The sequence below is a fragment of the Pleurodeles waltl genome, chromosome 12 (genome assembly GCF_031143425.1).
Source record: "Pleurodeles waltl isolate 20211129_DDA chromosome 12, aPleWal1.hap1.20221129, whole genome shotgun sequence".
NCBI classification, from domain to species: Eukaryota; Metazoa; Chordata; class Amphibia; order Caudata; family Salamandridae; genus Pleurodeles; species Pleurodeles waltl.
Window position 1 is genome coordinate 111458701 of NC_090451.1, and position 20189 is coordinate 111478889.

Sequence of the window (20189 nt, forward strand, 5' to 3'; positions counted from 1 at the left end):
CACCTAATTAGAGCCCAAGTTTCATCACAGTCATTAAGTCCCGTTTTGGCGGTTTGAAATTTCTCAATCAATCTTGCTTCTAGTTTCAAAAGCCTTGTCAGCGTTGTGGGGCCATCTGTCTTAGGCTGTACTACAGCCAACACTGTCCATTGAATCTCGTCTGCTTTATGTTCAAATTCAAAGAAATGTTCAACCAACGGTTGACACTTCCAATATATATGATTGTGTATATTTATCGGAGCCTGCAGTTCACAAACAACAAGCGATTTGTATAGGGTTGATTGAAAGTCCCCAAGGCTGTCCCTGTCACCCCAAAAATGTATTATCTCCAACGCCCCTGCTTATGACCACTGTCACCTTACTGTAATTAGTGTGGCAAGGGTGCCATGGGCTCTCACGTTATAAGTTGGAAAATGTTCCACCCAGATCCCCCACCGATTTTGGGTAGCGAAAAGGGATATAATGATCACGTCTTACTCAGCGCTATGTAAAATTAAGTAAATAACAAATAAAAAAAACGACAGGTTTTCGCGAGGCAAAGGAAGTAAGCGTCGAGCACCGTTGCTAATCACACTCTCACCGGAGGACACTGCCTCATTCCTGGCCAGACTAACATACCACAGGCAGCCCAAACATTATATGGAACAAAGTTCCACTTCTGCATTAAATGAAAATAACCTTAGAGTTCTGTGGCATTACATAGACACTTGGACTCTGACAAGCTGACTACATATGTTCATAGACCTCACCAATGGCTTTCATCTTTATAACACAACTGGTGGGGCCCATATGTATGGAGCAAGAAACCATGCAGGATTAGAGGTCAGCTGTGCTGGAATTAGAAAACAATGTCTCCTGGATCCCATACATTGGGGTCAAGTGGTGGTAGAGGAAAGGGGGTGGAGTCACGAGGGGCAGAGTTTGAAAAGCAGATTTTGAAAGTAAATTTATATATTCATTTTTAGAAAAATCTGCTGCAAAGAAACTGACAGTAAGTACAATTGTGACAGTAAATCTATCTTTATTACTTCATCAGAAAGAGGCAGCATTTTAACATTATTCAATTAAGACACCTGCTGGAAAGATCTCTGTGTGCCCAGCAATTCTGAGGAGATTGCAATTAGTGCTCCCAGTTTTCTGTTTTTACTGACGTTTACTGTTAAATACAGACAGAATTTTTTTTTTCTACCTATGTTTATTTTTAAATACCGAAAAATACTAAAATAGGCTTCTTTGATGATTTTCAGTGCTGTCAATCACAAGTCAGTAGATGTACAGAGGTAGGGGAGTTGAAAAAAGACAATAGATTTCCTAACTAGGCTTTATTAAGTGCAGATGTACAGTTATTTCTAATATTCTAAAATGCAAGTGTTTTTTTAGATAGAGTGTTCTGTATACCACTGAAACCTTTTGGACATTCAAATGGGAGTATATATTTATCAGTTAAATAAATGTGGGAAAAAGTCCATTGCAGCTTTATTTATACAGTAAGCACAAAATTTTAATTGATAAATACAGAAAAATGTGCAAAATATAAATATGGATAAATACAGACAGAAATGTTGAAAAAATAAATACCATAAAACCGTGAGCCCTAATTATAATATAAAAGCGGCAAGAAAACTAGTGGTTAATGAAGTTCTTGGAGCGTTTTGTCCACTCACAGTTTTGACTCATAAATAGGACTCCACGGTTTTATGTTTTTTTTTTTTTTAGCATTTCTGTCTGTAGTTATCCATATTTCGTTTTGGCCATCTGATTGGTATTTATCCATATTTGTTTTGTGTTCTGAGAGCAAATGAGTTGTAAAATGGTGCATATCCAAATTTATTTAACTGACAAACATGCGCTAATACTTTGATGCCTGTCGCGTTTCAGCAAATTAAGCAGCCAAATATAGCAAACCACTACACCCTCAGGTAAATACCAGCATTATACTACACATTTTCCCCATTCTGTCTGTCTGCTCAGCTGTTCTCTTAGAATTCACAAAGGACAGCATGGAGAGACACTCACAGGAAGCACATTTTTTAGTATTTTTCCAATTTTAAAAATAAATATGGACAGGAAACATTGTTTTCTGCCTGTATTTATCTGTAAAAATCAGTAAAAACTGAAAACTGGGAGCCTTACTCATAATGTAGCAAAGAGGGTTAAGGTGCCTCCTGAAAAGCCCATCGTGTAACACGAAGATCACAGACTGGTATTTTATGTAGATAGGTGAGTGAACTACTGCTTTTTGATGCCGAGGTCATTTTCTTGTTTCCAGGTCATAAGTTGCAATGGTTCTAACACAGCACATTGATCTATTTACCAGCATCAGGGTGCTCCATGCAAACTTTAAGTAACAGTTAGATATGTATTGTGTTTATTCTCAGTACTATAAGATTTTAAAGAAGAGTTACTTTGGGAAGTAATGCAGTCTTTTTAATACAGACAACCACATATCACAGTGGTATCAGGGGCGGCTGGTGTTCAAGGGCTAAGGGGCTGTGCCCCTAGCCTTTTCTGGACTCTCTAGTGAAGCGTATATTTAATTACATGCTGAAAGTAAAACATTTTCTGCACAACATTTTCGGAGTGAAAGTTGTGCACTTTGAAAAGCCCCACTGCGCCTGCGTCAGTATGTGGCTGAAAGCTGCACAGTAGGGCTGACAGGGCTTGCCCACGCAAAGCCCTTACGTTGTCTCAGAACGCAGTGACGTCCCTGGCTTATCTTCTCCTCCACCAGAAGCCCTCATGGTAAACAGCCTGGAGCGTTTTTTGTTCAGCCCGGGTTTCTGAAAACTTCATGTCACTCAGATATTATTATCCATCCTTTCCTATTTACTCAAATAGTGGGGTGTGATCAGAAAGGTCAACGTACCAAAGGTCACATTTTATTAAAAGAATGTGGCATTGCACAAAGAAAATCCCCCTTTTCTGCATTACAAGCAGTCTGTGGCAGAGAAATGGAATAAATACAATAAATAACTCCATCCAGGGCTCTCTGGGAGACAGGAGTGTGACCTGAAGACCTCAAGTCATAAATATGCCAAAGGCAACCCTGCACACAAGTAAGTTGGAGCGCTATCTTTTTTACAGACAATAAGAAAAAGATATGTTCTCTCAGCTCTCCTCTCCTTTCAATGCCTCTGTAGGTGATTTCGTCTCTCAAAGGCAGTAATGGTTCCAGTAATTTATCATGGCTAGTTATGCTCGTTTTATTTCTTCTGCAGACTAATAACGTGATATGTCATATTAAACATGTAATTGCAGCTCAAATAAATGTGTACCTTTTATCACTGAAACTGCTGGATACTGGATGGGTGAGGCAATGCGTGTTTGTTTGAATGTGTTTGCAGGGCTTGACTGAGTGGCTGAGAAAATGTGGGTGTCTGTGTATAAGAGTTGTGTGGATGACAATGTGGATGAGTAAATGGGTTGGTGACCAAAGGCAGTGGGTGAGTAGGTGAATGGAAATACGTGGGTAGTGAGGCTCTCTCACAAGGTGCAATTCCGTCTTGTATTTGTGTCCCACCAATGCTTTCAGTCACCAGCCACCACTGAGTGGTAAATTGTATATCCTGACGTTTCGTTTCTCTCAACCATTCACCAGCGGCTGCTGGCAAGTAGGCAGAGTGGGTGGGGTGGACAAATGTGGTGTTGGTGTGTGCATGCATGCAAGGTGAGTGGTGTGTGTAAATAAAAAGAAACAAAAAACTTACCTTGCTTGCTGCACTACGTCCAACATCCTCCTCGCTCAGGACTCCTCAGACTCCATCAAATTCCCCTAAGCAGCAACCCCGGTGCTGCTCTCATGCTGGTAACCAGCATGAGAAAAGTGCCAGGATTAAAGGGAGTAGCCTCTCTCAGCACTTTCAAGAGCCCTGGAGGCCTGGGTTTTCTCTAACCCAGCGATCTTAAGGCAGATAAGTTACAGAAGTTTAGAATGCACGTTTGGCTGGATGTTGCAAGACAGCCGGCCAAAAAGACATGCACACTTTAAACTATGCACAGCTCACTGCTGCCACTAAGCAGCAGTTGCCTGCCCTGTCCTGACACTCGGTTCAGGACAGGAGGATTGGAAAAAAAATTGTAATAAATTAATTTTATTACCATTTTATTTTTCATCCTTCCGGGGCATTTTAGGAAGAGGGGCAACGCTCCTCTGTCCTAATAGAAGAGCAGCTCCTGCCATTCGCCCTCAACATTTTGGGCCCGGTTACGAGTCTGATGGTCCAAAAACGGCCAGACTTGCGCTGGAGGTCAGACCTCCGCAGCTGTGGCGGTCTGCCCGTCATATTACAAGATTGGCAGTCAGTGCTGCCAAAAGACCTCCATCTTCACCAGGATCTCTGATCCCAACAGGATGACGGTGGTTGTGGTTGTAATCAGCCATAGTGGCACTGAAGTCAGCGCCACTGTGCTGATTAAAACCATGTTCTAATCAAGCATTTTCATTGTGGTTCAAACGCCATGAAAAGGCTGGTGGAGGACAAGTGCCACAGGGGAGCCCCCGCACTGCCCACGACATTGTCCATGTAGAGCCGAGTCGAGTCCAATGCTACTGCACATTTTTCACTGGGCTGACGGGCATACCAAGGTTTCTGTTGGTCAACCAAGTGCAAAACTCGTAATGGGGTTGGTGGGGAGACCACCAGTTCCGCGGCGGAATAAGAAAGCCCACTCACTGACTGCAGGTTGTGGCTCAACAGAATGCAGACATTGTGCATAAATTGCTGAATTATGCCCTTGTGTCTGAAAATGACTCCACGACAAATTCAGCATGTTGGAACCCAGTTCTGGTAGGTTCCCCTACATTCTAGTCAGAAACATACTTATGCAAAGTTTTTAATGAAGAGAAGTTAAAACAATAAAAGATGTCTTCACTTTCACCATTATTCTTCAGGAAGATATTTCAACCAACAGAAAAGAGCCCAGCAGGTAGTAGAGGAGGGACAAGCAATCACAAATAACCCAATCAGGTCGGTATCCATTATCCAACATGGTAACTGCATAGAGTTCACACAAACTCCTCCAGACATTCCCTCAAAAACGCACAAACTTCCATCTCAATACATTTCAATGTTGCAAACAGAAGTACAGGCACTATTACTCAAACAAGCCATAGAACTTGTGACACATCATCAAAAAGGAACAGGGGTTTACTCCCTGTACTTCCTCATTCCCAAAAAGGACAAAATATTAAGACCAATATTAGATCTCAGGACTCTCAATCTCTACATCCAATCAGAACACTTTCACATGGTAACACTACAAGATGTAGTCCCACTGCTACAACAACAAGATTTTATGGCAACACTGGATCTAACAGATGCATATTTTCACATACCCATCCATCCAGCTCACAGAAAATATCTCAGATTTGCAAAACAAGGAAAACATTACCAGTTCAAAGTGTTACCTTTCAGGATAACAACAGCTCCCAGAGTATTTACAAAATGCCTTGCCGTAGCCGCAGCATACATAAGGAGACAACATATACATGTCTTCCCATATCTCGACAACAGCCTAATGAAAGCCAACACTCAAAAACAGTGCCAACATCACACATGTCATGTAATAAACACCTTACACACACTAGGGCTCTCAATAAATTACCAAAAATCGCACCTACAACCAGCACAAATTCAGCAGTAGTTAGAAGCCACATTAAATACCCAAAAAGCACTTGCAGGCCCAAGTCCACAAAGAGTGCAATCGTTCCACAGCATATTGCCACAAATCCAGCCAAACCAACAGTACACTGTCCAATTTGTCATGAAACTGTTGGGTATGATGGCATTGTGCATCGCCATTGTCCCAAACGCGAGATTAAACATGCGGCCCATACAACAGTGCCTTGCAAAACAATGGTCGCAGGCACATAGTCATCTCCAAGATCTAGTGTTGATAGACCGCCAAACACACATTTCGCTTCAGTGGTGGAATCCCACAAATTTAAACAAAGGGCGACCATTTCAAGTCCCTGTGCCTCACGCCATTCTTATAACAGATGCATCAATGATTGGATGGGGAGCACATCTCAACAATCACAACATTCAGGGACAATAGAACAACAAACAAAAACAACTTCACATAAATCACTTAGAACTGCTAGCAGTATCCCTAGCACTAAGAGCTTTTCAACCTCTTCTTGTTCACAAACACATTCTTGTCAGAACAGACAATATGACAACAATGTACTACTTAAACAAACAAGGAGGAACCCACTCATCACAACTTTGTCTTCTAGCACAAAAAATCTGGCATTGGGCAATTCACAACAACATACACCCGGTAGCTCAATACATTCCAGGGATTCACAATCAATTAGCAGACGACCTCAGCCGAGATCACCAACAAACGCACGAGTGGGAAATTCACCCCCAAGTGCTTCACAAATACTTTCGTCAGTGGGGGACACCAGACATAGATCTGTTCGCCACCAACCACATCGCAAAATGCCAAAACTTAGCGTCCAGGTACCCGCACCCTTAATCCAAGGGCAATGCTCCATGGATCAACTGGTCAGGGATATTTGCTTACGCTTTTCCCCCTCTCCCGCTCATTCCATTTCTGGTCAACAAACTGCATCAAAACAAACTCAAACTCATACTTATAGCACCAACGTGGGCACGTTAACCATGGTACACCACATTGCTAGACCTGTCAATAGTACCACACATCAAATTCCCTAACAGACCGGACCTGTTGACACAAAACAAACAACAGATCAGACACCCCAATCCAGCAATGCTCAATCTAGCAATCTGGCTCCAGAAATCTTAGAGTTTGGATATCCACATCTTCCACCAGAATGTATGGAAGTGATTAAACAGGCAAGAAAACCTACCACCAGGCCGTGTTATGCAAACAAATGGAAATGATTTGTTTTCTACTGCCAAGCAATACACATAACACCCTTAGACGCAACCATACAAGACATTGTAGGCTATTTACTCCATCTACAAAAAGCTAATTTTGCTTTATTATCCATTAAGATACATCTCACAGCAATATCTGCGTATTTGCAAAATAGACAAACCAAGTCTCTATTTAGAGTGCCTGTCATCAAAGCTTTCATGGAGGGTCTAAAACGCATCATACCTCCAAGAACGCCACCAGTACCTTCATGGAATCTTAACATTGTACTCACACGACTCATGGGTCCACCCTTTGAACCCATGCACTCCTGTCAGATTCAATTCCTAACTTGGAAAGCAGCATTTCTAGTGGGAATCACTTCATTACGAAGAGTTAGTGAAATACAAGCATTCACTATTGAACAACCCTTTATACAACTACACAAACATAAGTTTGTACTTCGCTCAAACCCTACATTTCTACCTAAGGTCATCTCACTGTTTCATTTACATCAAACAGTGGAACTTCCAGTCTTCTGCCCACAGCCAGACTCAGTGGCAGAGAGAGCACTACATACATTAGATATTAAGAGAGCTTTAATGTATTACATCGACAGTACAAAATAACTTAAGGAAAACTACAGTTGTTTGCTGCATTCCAAAAATCCCATACTGGTAATCCTATATCAAAACAAGGCATAGCCAGATGGATAGTGAAATGTATCCAAACTTGTTACCTAAAGGCTAAAAGACAGCTGTTAATAACACCAAAAGAACATTCCACTAGAAAAAAGGAGCAACAATGGCATTTCTATGAAATATACCAATGACAGAAATCTGTAAAGCAGCCACTTGGTTAACACCCCATACATTTACCAAGCATTACTGTGCAGATGTGTTAGCAACACAACAAGCCACAGTAGGACAAGCTGTACTAAGAACACTATTTCAAACAACTTCAACTCCTACAGGCTGACCACCGCTTAGGGGAGGAGAACTGCTTTGTAGTCTATGCATAGCATGTGTATCTGCAGATACACATGCCATTGAACTGAAAATGTCACTTACCCAGTGTACATGTGTTCGTGGCATGTTCCCCTGCAGATTCACATGCGCCCTCCCTCCTCCCCTGGAGCTTGAAGCCGTTTAAGTTACATTTAAATTTGTACATATGCATATACATCTCTATTCCATTGCATGGACATCTCTTTCTTTACACTCCATCACTCCTACCTTACCCTCTGCAGGAAAACAATCTAAGATGGAGTCGATGCCCATGGGCAAGGGAGCCGAAAAGAAGGAGTCACTCAGTCACGTGACTTGAAAAGACTTCTTCGAAGAAAAACAACTTGTAACACTCCGAGCCCAATACTAGATGGCAGGACCTGTGCATAGCATGTGAATCTGCAGCGTAACATACCACGAACAGATGTGCACAGGGTAAATGACATTTTCCTTATATACCCTGTAACTCCAAGAGCTTCTTCAGTTGAAATGCTTCTAGTTATGACTGATGTGGAGCTGAGCTTCCCAAGATCACACACAGGAGTAGAAGTGTTATTAGAACTATGGTTTCCGAGCACAGTTTATAACTGTTGTACCTAATCGCTTTTGATATCTCTAGTGCCGTTCCAATTGGCATGAGGCGAAGGGCATGATGGGTGTGGGGCACAAAGGGTATGTTCTTCCTTTTTACCCCCCCCTACCTTTATTTGCTTGGTGCATGAAGATGCAAGGTTAAGCAACATGTTATTTCACATTTGAGCTAATTACTTTGTGAATGTAAATAACAATAAAAGATACTTTCAGACTGTGAAAACATGCCTTCCTTTCTCCCTAAGCAAACTCACAGCGATTAGCAGGCAAGGGATAAATTCAATACTTATTTCAAAAAAACAATATTAGCTCTTGGTTTCAGGGGGTAAATTATTTGCCCTTATTTATTCCATTAATTCACACAATGCAGCATCAGACTCATTGGAGAGCAACCTGTCTCTTATTCTATCATTATGGCAAAAATATATACAAATCTACATACATTTATATTTACATCAAACATGTCTTACACATAGTACATAAATGAACTCAAACATAACAAAAATCATGAAAATACTACAAGAAAAAATGTGCCCATCTTTAAAGCTTTAACATATAGTCACTATAACACAATTCGCAATGTGATCTAATAACAAATGGTAACCAAGGGTCTTACACCCAGCTGAACAATACCTAAATGTTTTTTTGGACAGGTATTGTGTAGTGCTAAACCACTTATGCTTATCAATTCATAATTGCTCCAAGCCCTTGATTCCACTGGCAAGATGTCGACGCGTTTCAGCCTTAACACTCAGGGCCTCGTCAGGACTGTCAGGGGGCACTGGCACCACTACAAAAATTAACAAACATATTACAATCATCCTCATTCAATAAATACTTCTACCATCCAACACCAAATGTGTCCAGTATCAGTGCCAAACTAACACCACTCAATCCCAGTGTATCTTAGTTAAAACCATTGTCATGCTCTTAAAAGAAATCACGAACTACCATTAATAGCTCCATACCTGTAATTTATGTCACTTCCTAATTAGAACACTGTAGGAAGTTGGCTCTGTATGAGCTATTTCAAAGTAAGGAATAGCATGCACAGAGTCCGAGGGTTCCCCTTAGAGGTAAGATAGTGGCAAAAAGAGATAATACTAATGCTCTATTTTGTGGTAGTGTGGTCGAGCAGTAGGCTTATCCAAGGAGTAGTGTTAAGCATTTGTTGTACATACACACAGGCAATAAATGAGGAACACACACTCAGAGACAAATCCAGCCAATAGGTTTTGTTATAGAAAAATATATTTTCTTAGTTTATTTCAAGAACCACAGGTTCAAATTCTACATGTAATATCTCATTTGAAAGGTATTGCAGGTAAGTACTTTAGGAACTTTGAACAATTACAATAGCATTTATACTTTTTTACATAAAACACATTTAGCTGTTTTAAAAGTGGGGACAGTGCAATTTTCACAGTTCCTGGGGGAGGTAAAGTAAAGTTAGTTTTAGCAGGTAAGTAAATTACCTACAGGTTTGAGCTTGGGGTCCAAAGTAGTCCACCGTTGGGGGTTCAGAGCAACCCCAAAGTTATCACACCAGCAGCTCAGGGCCGGTCAGGTGCAAAGGTCAAAGAGGTGCCCAAAACACATAGGCTTCAATGGAGAGAAGGGGGTGCCCCGGTTCCAGTCTGCCAGCAGGTAAGTACCCGCGTCTTCGGAGGGCAGACCAGGGGGGTTTTGTAGGGCACCGGGGGGGACACGAGTCAGCACAAAAAGTACACCCTCAGCAGCACGGGGGCGGCCGGGTGCAGTGTGTAAACACGCGTCGGGTTTCCAATAGTTTTCTATGGGAGACCAAGGGGTCTCTTCAGCGATGCAGGCAGGCAAGGGGGGGGGGTCCTCGGGGTAGCCACCACCTGGGCAAGGGAGAGGGCCTCTTGGGGGTCACTCCTGCACAGGAGTTCCATTCCTTCAGGCTGGGGGCTGCGGGTGCAGGGTCTTTTCCAGCCGTCGGGAAATAGAGTTCAGGCAGTCGCGGTCAGGGGGAGCCTCGGGATTCCCTCTGCAGGTGTCGCTGTGGGGGCTCAGGGGGGACAACTTTGGTTACTCACGGTCTCTCAGTCGCCGGAGGGTCCTCTCTGAGGTGTTGGTTCTCCACCAGTCGAGTCGGGGTCGCCGGGTGCAGTGTTGCAAGTCTCACGCTTCTTGCGGGGATTTGCAGGGGTCTTTAAATCTGCTTCTTGAAACAAAGTTGCAGTTCTTTTGGAGCAGGGCCGCTGTCCTCTGGAGTTTCTTGTCTTTCTTGAAGCAGGGCAGTCCTCAGAGGATTCAGAGGTCGCTGGTCCCTTGGAAAACGTCACTGGAGCAGGTTTCTTTGGAAGGCAGGAGACAGGCCGGTAAGTCTGGGGCCAAGGCAGTTGGTGTCTTCTGTTCTTCCTCTGCAGGGGTTTTTCAGCTCAGCAGTCCTCTTCTTCTTGTAGTTTCAGGAATCTCAATTCTTAGGTTTAGGGAAGCCCTTAAATACTAAATTTAAGGGCGTGTTTAGGTCTGGGGGGTTAGTAGCCAATGGCTACTAGCCCTGAGGGTGGGTACACCCTCTTTGTGCCTCCTCCCAAGGGGAGGGGGGCACATCCCTAATCCTATTGGGGGAATCCTCCATCTGCAAGATGGAGGATTTCTAAAAGTTAGAGTCACTTCAGCTCAGGACACCTTAGGGGCTGTCCTGACTGGCCAGTGACTCCTCCTTGTTTTTCTCATTATTTTCTCCGGCCTTGCCGCCAAAAGTGGGGGCCGTGGCCGGAGGGGGCGGGCAACTCCACTAGCTGGAGTGTCCTGCGGTGCTGGAACAAAGGGGTGAGCCTTTGAGGCTCACCGCCAGGTGTTACAGCTCCTGCCTGGGGGAGGTGTTAGCATCTTCACCCAGTGCAGGCTTTGTTACTGGCCTCAGAGTGACAAAGGCACTCTCCCCATGGGGCCAGCAACATGTCTCTAGTGTGGCAGGCTGCTGGAACCAGTCAGCCTACACAGATAGTTGGATACAGTTTCAGGGGGCACCTCTAAGGTGCCCACTGGGGTGTGTTTCACAATAAAATGTACACTGGCATCAGTGTGCATTTATTGTGCTGAGAAGTTTGATACCAAACATCCCAGTTTTCAGTGTAGCCATTATGGTGCTGTGGAGTTCGTGTTTGACAGACTCCCAGACCATATACTCTTATGGCCACCCTGCACTTACAATGTCTAAGGTTTGGCTTAGACACTGTAGGGGCACAGTGCTCATGCACTGGTGCCCTCACCTATGGTATAGTGCACCCTGCCTTAGGGCTGTAAGGCCTGCTAGAGGGGTGTCTTACCTATACTGCATAGGCAGTGAGAGGCTGGCATGGCACCCTGAAGGGAGTGCCGTGTCGACTTACTCATTTTGTTCTCACTAGCACACACAAGCTGGTAAGCAGTGTGTCTGTGCTGAGTGAGGGGTCTCCAGGGTGGCATAAGACATGCTGCAGCCCTTAGAGACCTTCCCTCGCATCAGGGCCCTTGGTACCAGAGGTACCAGTTACAAGGGACTTACCTGGATGCCAGGGTGTGCCAATTGTGGATACAAAAGTACAGGTTAGGGAAAGAACACTGGTGCTGGGGCCTGGTTAGCAGGCCCCAGCACACTTTCAATTCAAAACATAGCATCAGCAAAGGCAAAAAGTCAGGGGGTAACCATGCCAAGGAGGCATTTCCTTACAAACACCGTCACCAAAACTTTGCCAAGTGTCAAAAGTAGTCACCCATGCAACCTAAGTCGTGGAGCCTATGTGCTCATTTCCGCTATAAGGCATACCTTTCTTTCCTTTATGATGTCTATCCAACCTTCCGAGTTAATATCCTCTTCCTTTATTAGTTCTACTCCTCAGTAAAGAAGGAAAAGGAAGGATCCAATTGAAAAGACCATAACTACTAAGCATAATAGAACACCGCAGGTGCCATCAAGTGTACTGTTATATCTAAGAATCATATTCTTACCTATTTGGCCAAGCTACTCGGTCTAAGTATATCCATCTATATGCTGGGGTCTGCAAACAACATAAACAATTCTGTTTGAAGCCCTTCAGGTCTTTAAAGTAGTTCAGTCCCCCTGTTAGTGGCACCGCTTGGTACCCCTGGCCCCGTGTTCGTTTACTTACTTATCTTGTTCCACTCTGTATGCGTTTGCAAGCCTCGTGTAGCGCGTCGGCTGCAAAACGCTGTCTTCTATTTTTCAATGAGCCGCGTAAACGGAGGACCGCATGCGCGGGCGTTTTATGTTGTTTTAAGGCCAAACCTAGCCTGCGCTTGTTTTTTATTATTTATGGGAGGCCACGGGCGCCATCTTGGAGGTACCGCGGCACTCTTTTCAATTATGCAGCTCAACTAACCTCCAGATGAGGGACTGCCTTTTATTTGTCAACGGCTGGTACTCACACTCGAAGCAAACTTAACATAAACCATTACCCTATTAAGGAAATCTCAGTCTCAAAGTACAAATCTAGTCCCATTTGCGGCGACCATCTTAACATAGCTCAAATCGTATTAGTCAAATAGAAACCTTTCTTTCAAACCTTGTTATCCAGAACCTCCGTTCAGCTACTGAATACCTAATCAAGGTGGTGAATAACACAGACATATATATGTAACACCTCCCTATAGTCTTCATATTACATTCAATTATACAATGATCATGAAATTACTTTCAAAGTCCTTCTTCCATTTCACTTTACAAATGCTGCATCCACATAAATTATCGATGTTATATGTGCTAGTGCAAATCTTATACATGTTGTTTTCATCTTGTGTTATCATCGACATTGTCAACAAACTCTTAACAAGCTAGAAGGAGGGAAAATACATCACCTAATTAGAGCCCAAGTTTCATCACAGTCATTAAGTCCCGTTTTGGCGGTTTGAAATTTCTCAATCAATCTTGCTTCTAGTTTCAAAAGCCTTGTCAGCGTTGTGGGGCCATCTGTCTTAGGCTGTACTACAGCCAACACTGTCCATTGAATCTCGTCTGCTTTATGTTCAAATTCAAAGAAATGTTCAACCAACGGTTGACACTTCCAATATATATGATTGTGTATATTTATCGGAGCCTGCAGTTCACAAACAACAAGCGATTTGTATAGGGTTGATTGAAAGTCCCCAAGGCTGTCCCTGTCACCCCAGAAATGTATTATCTCCTACGCCCCTGCTTATGACCACTGTCACCTTACTGTAATTAGTGTGGCAAGGGTGCCATGGGCTCTCACGTTATAAGTTGGAAAATGTTCCACCCAGATCCCCCACCGATTTTGAGTAGCGAAAACAGCTACATTCCAAGTGCACTCGATCCCTCAAACCAGTGCTTAATTTGTGCTTGTTGTTTCCGGTGCTGAGCACCGGCACTTATTTTTTAGGGCCGGCGCTTAGTCTTCTGCCTCAAGCAATTGCTGGGAGCCAAAGGCACATTTGGGAAAGACGGAGCAAAAAAAAACGAAAAAGCGTCACAATGAGACAAAGCAGAAAGCTGCAGGAGTGAGCTGAAGGGGCAGGGAGTGGCTTTATGTGGATTGAAGAGGCCCGAGATGGCTTCAGGATTAGCCGCCTCAGTATTCGGTGCTCCTGCACCTTTCTATTTACAAATTAAGCACTGCCATGGGCGTAGGAAGTGTGGGGGACGCGGGGGATAAATCCCCCCCAGATTTTGGAGTGGGGGGGACACGGGGGACAAGGGTGGGGGGGACGAGGGGACAAAGGATTTACCCTTCTATGATCTGATTTGCTGGGCCATGAGCACGGAAAGCGCGACCTATACTGGCCCTGCACTTGACCTGTGACCTGCTTCCAGCTACCTGCGACCAATCTGATCATGAGGGTGACGTCACAAAGGCCACTCTCCCTCTGCCCTTTTGTTGTGCTGCAAGCACAGGAGGAGTTCTTTCACACCTTGCCCCCAACAGCCCACAGCTGCCTGGAGTCTTCACTTCTGAAAACAAAGGGAGAGAGAGGCCCTTTGTTGATTGCTGTCTGAAATCCGTTCCTGCCGCCCTCTAGCCTGAAGATATCAGCAAGATTTAAATAAGGTAAGGTTTGGGTAATTAAATAAAGTATTTCCCTTACTTTTTAAATAAAGTGCTGTGTTGCCGAGCATCTCCCTTTTTTATACATTATTGTTGGTTCACTGTAAGATATGAGCAGGGCAGGTTTTAGCGCGCTTGTGTGACAATGTCTGTTAGGGCCCTGTTTCTGTCGCCCTCTGTCTCCCTTTCACCAGGGTCTCCGACTGCCACAGTGCTAATTATTGTCCCCTGAGGTGACTCGGTGCTTGAAAGTGGCTTTGTAAGCACCTGCTGGGTGTTCCTTGCCCCGGACAGTTTTCAGGCAACAATAAAAATTTCAATCCGGTGATTAATGGTCTTCCTGGAGAGAGATTGAAGTTTTGTCTAGTGGAAGTTTTGAGTCATCATAAAATAGTACTAGCGCAAAGAGATGCATACAAACTGCGAGGTATAGATTAGAACGTTATGGTTGTTCCCCATTTTTTCATTAACTTAATGTTCCAAAAGGGGTTAATTTCAGTGAAAATCAGTTCTTATTATTAAAGAGAACCCCCAACCATGGCGTTATGTTTTAAATTCTGAGCCTCGGCTTCTCCAGACAGGGTACTCTTAAACTATACCTGCTACCAGTATGGATGGCCTGTGACTCCCACACCTTGTAGTCCTCTGTCTTATGTAACATGTCCTATAGACTGAGTTACACACATATGATGATTGTCTCTGTGTAATGTCTGTGTGATGTAAAGTGCTCTGACACCCTACACTGGTATGAGGGATGTATGATGGAACAACACATGTGTACATCACGCATGCCTTAACAACGTGTTCTCAACAACGGCCACGTCTTTATCATGCATGCCTTTACCATGCACACCATTACCATGCAAGCCTTAACAGTGAATTTTGTTGTAAAAGCATGTTTGGTAAAGGAACATGCATGGTAAATTCTTGCCGCCCTGCCCTCTTACACCTGATACCATACTCCACCCCGCCCAAGCACTTAAAACTCCCCCTTCCCCCCTACCCTGAGCTCTAAAGCCCCCCGCCCTGAGCCCTAAAAGTAACCCTGCCTGTCCTAAAAACTACCCCGATCCCATCCCCACCCTAAATCCCAAAACCTACCCTGCACTATCCTAAAAACTACCAGACGCCCCTGCCCTGAATTCTAAAACCTGCTCTGCCTGCCCTAAAAAAAACTCTGCCTGTCCTAAAAACTACCCGAACCCCCGACCCCACCCTGAATCTTAAAACCTACTCTACCCTTTCCTAAAAACTACCCTGACCCTGCCCCCACCCTGAACCCTAAAACCTACCCACCCTGTCCTAAAAACTACCTGACCCCCTGCCCTTGCCCTGAACCCTAAAACCTAGCCCGTCCTGTCCTATAAACTACCTGATCTCCCCGTCCTGTACCCTAAAACCTACCCTGCACTGTCCTAAAAACTTCCCTGACCCCACCCCTGCCCTGAACCCTAAAACCTAGCCCGCCCTGTCCTATAAACTACCTGATCTCCCCGTCCTGTACCCTAAAACTACCCGCCCCCACCCTGTATCGTAAAACCTACCCCGCCCTGTTCTAAAACTTACCCCGACCCCACACCCTGAACCCTAAAACCTACCCCGCTCTGCCCTAAAAACTACCTGACCTCCCCGTCCTGTACCCAAAAACCTACCCTGCACTGTCCTAAAAACTACCCTGACCCCCTGCCCTGAACCCTAAAATCTAACCCACCCTGTCCTAAAAACTTCCCGGCGCCCCGTCGTACTCTAAAACCTACCCAGGCCTGTTCTAAAAATTACCTCGCCCCCACCCTGAACTCTAAAACCTATCTGTCCCTGTCCTAAAAACTACGTGACCTCCCCGTCCTGTACCCTAAAACCTACCCTTCATCAAAGGCAAATGCTAGCTTTGTGCCCACTGTGCATGCGCTAGTGGTTGGCCCTAGGGACCAGATGCCAGTGATCATTTGCAACTCCCGCGATCCTGGATGTTGCCACCGATCCCTGCCAGCACACTTTGGAGGGTTCTGTGACCTTGGTGTCCTGCTCAGGCAAGAAAGGTAAGCTGAATTGCCCCACCATTCATGATCTCACCACAAATGTGTTAAAAATAAAGCCACTGTGTCCAACACGTTGGACGGTCCGTGTAAAAGCTGTACAAAAAGTAATGGATAATTATGAACCTATTCTGGAAACCCTAGAACAATTATCAACATCCGAGTCCAGTGGTGATGTGTCTGCTCGTGCTCGTGGTTTGCTTGCACACTTTCAGAGAGGAACAACTGTCCTAGGTCTTCAGATTGCTCTCCAAATACTGCAGCTTCTGGAATGTTTGAATATTGCCATGCAAGGCCGCCAGCAAACTATATCTGGGCTACTGGCTGCTGTGAATGTAGCAAAAGTGCCATACTGAAGCTTCGTAATGATGAGTCATTCAACAGTCTGATCCATTCCACTAACCACATGACTGCTAAGTAACATCTTAATGCCATTGAAGTGCCACGACTGCGGCGAATCCCTAAAAGAATAGATGATGGAGCAGCAGAAAGTTTTCATCCTGCAACCGTGGGGGACTACTATCGACTTCAGTACTTTGAACTTTTGGATACAGTTTCTGTTCATCTCACTCAGCGTTTTGACCAGGAAGGCATCCAAAGATATGAAAAACTTGAACATGTGCTTTTAACAGGCAGTGGCATGGACTCTATTGCTCAGTACAAAGAAATTGACCCTTTGCTGCTCAAAGCTCAATTAACTATATTATCAAGTATGTTCAAGTACTCTTCAGTCCCAGAACTGGCAGACATACTCCGAAAAATGCTTCCAAGAGAGGGAGCTTTCTTTTCACAGGTTGAAAAGCTACTGCAGATTCTTTTAATTATTCCAGTATCTTGTTGTGAGGCTGAGAGAAGCTTCAGTGGTCTCTGCCGCCTGAAAACTTGGCTAAGATCAACTATGTCCCAGAAAAGACTGAATCATGTTGCCATATGCAATATACATAAAGAGATGATGGACTCAATTGACCTACAGACAATAGCAAAACAATTTGTCCTCCGCAGTGAACGGCGCAAGAAATTATTTGGCTTTTCAAATTCAAGTTCATAATTTTATTATAGATACCTACAGCAAGAAATAATCATTTCTAATTAGGCCAATTGCATGTTGAGGTTTAGGAATCTCACCAAGAACATTTAGTTTATTCGTCCTTTTTTTGTCCTACCTTTGTTTGCTTGGTGCATGAAGATGCGAGATTTATAAACATTTTTTTGTGCATTTGGTCCAATTACTTTGTGAATGTAAATAACAATAAAGCATACTTGCAAACTGTGACTACAAGCATGCCTTTCTCAATATTTCACTTAAAACTATGCGATTGTATTTGTTTACCCGGGTGATCTCACACAATGGGCGATTTGTATAGGGTCACTTGAAAGTCCTCAAGGTTGTCCCTGTCCCCCCCAGAAATTTACTGTCTCCTACGCCCCTGAGCACTGCCTCAAACTCCTGAGATTCCATAGCACTGCACCTACGTACTGATTTTCACCACACAGATAACAAAATACAAAGATCCCTGTTAGAAGACGATGGTGTATATATGGAATGACTGTAATACAATATATGATTTACAAAATGGGCCACAAAGCAGACTGAGTGCATGTGATTTGCTTCTTTGAGCTCTCGATTTAGAATGTCCTGGAGCTGGAGTTGTTAGCGTTGGCCTTCTCTAATGCACAGGCTGCTGTACTCTTTATTGTCATTGTGAATTTGAGTAGAACATTTTGGTGACTCTTTTTCACAAATGGATTAAAAATTACATCCGCAAAATGCGTATTAAACTTTGACTAACATATTTTCAAAAGTGTATATTTTATATGCATTTAATCAAGTCGATTAACTTATTTTTAAAATCATTAGACTGAGCCCATGTTATTCAATAAGTGTCGTAAATGAAACTACTGCTTCTAAGTAGCAATTTAAATATGCCTTCCAATGTGGATAACGGTTAATTATAATATTCATGCAGTGAGTCAATAACGCAGAATAAACGTAGAGTATTGTATTTGTTTACTTGATGGGTTAATATCCGACGGAATTCTTTCAGCAGTATGAAAAAATATGTTTTGAAATCCTAGAAAAAGAAAATATTTAAAAAGGCTGCCCAACTGCCGTGACATTGCCACCCGCAATGCCGTGACTCGGATTCGAACCGAGGTTGCTGCGGCCACAACGCAAAGTACTAACCACTATACGATCACGGCGAGCTACTTGGGCTTATGTGATTCCTGTAGACCGGGATGTGTCACGCCCACTTCTGTCTCCCAGAGGTTCTGCACATTAGAACCTCTTCCTTGCGCTGGAGTCAAATGAAAGATGTTCTCTTTTTAATCTGGGCGACGCGCAAATCCAGCAGATCCAGGAGTTCGTTCTCCCTCCTCTGTAAAGCCAGTCCAGCCAAACTGGTGCACCTGTCAAGCGTTCCCTGCCTGCAGCGATCACAACAGAACATTGGATGTCTCACCCTGTTTATAGAACGCAGGAGAGGGCGTGGGAAAGGACGCGGTGCAGACGCAGGGCCTAAACACAGTTGCAAAGCTTAAGATCAGAAATGCACATGTGGAAGTTTCGTGCTCTAAGAATTATAATTTATTTTACATACTCTGCCCGCGTTGTCACCAAGCGAAGGCAAATGTAGTGTGTACACGTTCAATGTAAACAAAGAAGAGTGTACAACTAAAAAGCCTTCACACTTGCCTGGTATGTGGACAACGTGGATACAAGTTTTAGTTGACAATGTAGCGCCATGTTAGTGTTTCAGATGAGGGCGCCACGAAGAGAAGTAGGCGCTGAATGTGGCAGGCATGGAGCTCCACGCAGCAGGCACCAGGCGAGAGGGATGACGAAAGGGCTCACATACAGCCGAGAACCGCACTTGGAAGTTCGTGTATGTCCACTCACGCCAGAACACGCATGTCCCACGCATCTCAGATACCAGGTGGCTCATTGTAGTACACGTGCATCATTACGTATTTACACAGTCACTTCTTCACGTGGTGAGCATTTGATTGGAAGGTCTTATCTGCATATGACGTTACCCTCGTGGCTAATTGTGGAGCTTCAGCGACCCCCTTATATGTGAGTAGAGTGCACCCTGATCAGTATGTGGCCATCACGTGTCTGCAGTGCACCCATGCCTGTCTGTTTGGAATTATTATATCAATAAATGGCAGTCTTATCATGCCTGTGCATGTCATAATCTTCCATTGCATACCATCCCTGCCATAAAGAGCCCCCCGTGTGGCATCCATTGCGTCACGCATGACAGGCGCGAGATTGCTTCCGATGTTCCTCTAACCGTCCTGTCTGCAGAAGCGTAAAAGATTCATTTTATTCAACGGGCGCCTCAAACCCAACCTGCTGTGATGGCAGAGCTGAGAGACGTGTCTTCTCGGCCTTTTAGGTTGTTGGCAATTGCTATCATGTTTATTCTGTTCCATGACGTGTCTTTAAATTATTGGTTTTCTCTGTAATGTATATTTTTTAACATACACACTGATCAGGGATATAATGATCACGTCTTACTCAGCGCTATGCAAAATTATGTAAACAACACAAAAAAAACTACAGGTTTTCGTGAGGCAAAGGAAGTAAGCGTCGAGCACCGTTGTTAATCACACTCTCACCGGAGGACACTGCCTCATTCCTGGCCAGACTAACATACCACAGGCAGCCC

General features: G+C 44.1%; 1 non-coding gene across 1 annotated transcript; it reads right to left on the reverse strand.

The window, feature by feature from the left end:
* Positions 1 to 18645: 18645 nt before the first annotated feature.
* On the reverse strand, positions 18646 to 18717 carry TRNAH-GUG (transfer RNA histidin (anticodon GUG)). Its single transcript has one exon. It is a non-coding gene; the product is annotated as a tRNA-His (tRNA).
* Positions 18718 to 20189: the final 1472 nt, after the last annotated feature.